The following is a 3,119-nucleotide window of genomic DNA, read 5'->3' on the forward strand; positions in this document are numbered from 1 at the left end:
TGCTCCCCTAAATACAACCTGGGGTCTTTATGGGTTATGAATGCTGTATGAACCTGTCTTCTATGACATTCCATCAGACCACTATGAGGTCTACCTGTGTCGATTCTAAGCTTCCTGGAGCAACCGGAAGTGGTTAAATTGACCCAAAAGGTATTTGGATGTACATCACCTCGAAAGGTGCCAAGGCCTCTGCATTATTCAACCCTGTGTAGATCAGTCAATTCTCAACTTAAAGACTTAAAACTCAGGATTCCCTAGGTTTCTATGTCAGTCAAGACATGTGTGTATTTATAGCTTCCTGTGCCAACCGGAAGTGCCATAATTGGTGTCTCAGGGGCTGTTTGGAAGGGTTAAAAAAATCAGATCTGTCCAAAACTTCATATGTGTGATTAGACAACCCCCATGAACTGTAAATCAGTCATTTTTCCCATAAAAATTCAAAGGAAAAATAAATCACACAGATACACAACTTGGATGGAGGGACGTATTGGGGTGTGTAGAGACTGACAGTGCCTCCAATAGTTAGCTTTGTTCGAGCTAAAAAAGAACCGTCAGACCTAGAGTTCCGAAACTTTAGAATCCTGTTCTAGACCTCAGGTAGATAGTGCGTGGTGAGTTACGGCGCTCTAGGAGGTTCTCGGACCGAGAAACAGCGTCGAACATTTGCAATGACTTCAATTCATTTTGACCATTACGAAAATGGCGACATTTAGAAATGTCCCAGAGACACAAGACTAGGTGCATTGTGACCGTCTCGGCCCATAGAGACAGAACCCAACATCTCGGTCCGATAGCTCATTCAAGGACCCCGTAGCAAGGCATGGAAAAAGTGGATTTTCAGCACCAATTAGGCTTTTACTCGGACACCAAATGACCTATCGAGCCGAAACTCGGGATTCGGGGTCGCCTCACATAGGACTACACATAATGTCCGAACTGGCCCCGCAGCTAGAAAGTAACTATGTGTTTTATGGTTTTTTAATGTTTTGTACCGAAGGCCTTGTGAATTTTGGGCCAGCTCTGAAGTATGTTATACTTGGCTCCTAAATGAGTTGGGAAAAGTGGGTTTGGTGTCAGTTTGTATCAGTTTGGTGTCAGAATGATATCAAATTGACTGATGGACGGTGACTTGCAGGTGACTCTTGTCCATTAGCAATATGTTTAAGCGGTGAGGTACCATCACCAAAAGCGACATTCTGAAATCAACCCAAAAGAGCCATGGAGAGGTACCAGTATCACTGCCAAGCCATCCCGACTTCATCGGGCCAGTCAATTTGGCATTCCTGCACAAATTTTCAGTGACTTTGCAAAAGTAAGGAACATTTGCAATATGTTTAAGCGGTGAGGTACCATCACCAAAAGCGACATTCTGAAATCAACCCAAACGAGCGATGGAGAGGTGCCAAAATCACTGCCCAGCCATCCCGAGGTCATCGGGCCAGTCAATTTGGCATTCCTGCATGATTTTTATAGCATGACAAATTGGTGATGGTGACTGCCCAGTTAACCATATGGCAAATGCACAGTGACTTTGAAAGAGTGAGAAAAATCACCAAATGGACATTCTGGAATCAACCCTAACGAGCGATGGAGAGGTACCAGAATCACTGCCAAGCCATCCCGACTTCATCGGGCCAGTCAATTTGGCATTCCTGCAAAAATTTTCAGTGACTTTGCAAAAGTAAGGAACATTTGCAATATGTTTTAACAGTGAGGTACCATCACCAAAAGCGACATTCTGAAATCAACCCAAACGAGCGATGGAGAGGTACCAAAATCACTGCCCAGCCATCCTGAGGTCATCGGGCCAGTCAATTTGGCATTCCTGCATGATTTTTATGGCATGACAAATTGGTGATGGTGACTGCCCAGTTAACCATATGGCAAATGCACAGTGACTTTGCAAAAGTGAGAAAACATGACCAAATGGACATTCTGAAATCAACACAAACAATGGCATGACCATAGTGTCCAGACTGTGCCGAGTCCAACGAGGTGCCCCGCTGACCGTAGCTCGCTCGGTCTGAGCGCGGCGACCATGAGAAAAATAGGCCCAATATGAAGCCTTCACCAGTACGTCATTTGATTTTGGGTGACAGCGGCGGAACCGTTAGGTTTAGAAAGACAATTCAACCACAGGACTGTTCCTAAGGTCCTCCTGATCTGTCCAAGCCTATCCTTGACCGTGTGACATTAACCCTTCACAGTCAAAAGAAGGTGTTTACATAAAAACAGTGTTCATTGACTTCTCTCCCCATAGGAATATATTGGCTGCTCCACTAAATACAACCTGGAGTCTATATGGGTTATGAATGTTGTATGAACCTGTCTTTGGTACCAGTCCATCAGACCACTATAAGGTCTACCTGTGTCGATTCTAAGCTTCCTGGACCAACCGGAAGTGGTTCAAATCGCCCTAAAAGTGTATACCCATACACTGCCTGCAATTTGATGGACATAGTGCATTGAACCCTGTGTAAATCAGTCAGTTTTAATGGTAAAGACTTAAAACTCAGGATTCTCTAATGGAATAGCCCAATGAGGATGTATGTTGAGTTACAGCTTCCTGTGCCAACCGGAAGTGCCATAATTGGTGTCTCATGGGCTGTTTGGAGGGGTTAAAAATATCAGATCTTTCCAAAACTTCATATATATGATTAGGCAACCCCCATGAACTGTAAATCAGTCATTTTTCCCATAAAAATTCAAAGGAAAACTAAATCACACAGATACACAACATGGATGGAGGGACGTATCATTGGGGTGCGTAGAGACTGACAGTGCCTCCAATAGTTAGCTTTGAATGATATCAAATTGACTGATGGACAGTGACTTGCAGGTGACTCTTGTCCATTAGCAATATGTTTAAGCGGTGAGGTACCATCACCAAAAGCGACATTCTGAAATCAACCCAAAAGAGCCATGGAGAGGTACCAGTATCACTGCCCAGCCATCCCGAGGTCATCGGGCCAGTCAATTTGGCATTCCTGCGTGATTTTTATAGCATGACAAATTGGTAATGGTGACTGCCCAGTTAACCATATGGCAAATGCACAGTGACTTTGAAAGAGTGAGAAAAATCACCAAATGGACATTCTGGAATCGACCCTAACGAGTGA

The sequence above is a fragment of the Oncorhynchus masou genome, unplaced genomic scaffold, assembly GCF_036934945.1.
Source record: "Oncorhynchus masou masou isolate Uvic2021 unplaced genomic scaffold, UVic_Omas_1.1 unplaced_scaffold_2562, whole genome shotgun sequence".
Classification (NCBI taxonomy): Eukaryota; Metazoa; Chordata; class Actinopteri; order Salmoniformes; family Salmonidae; genus Oncorhynchus; species Oncorhynchus masou.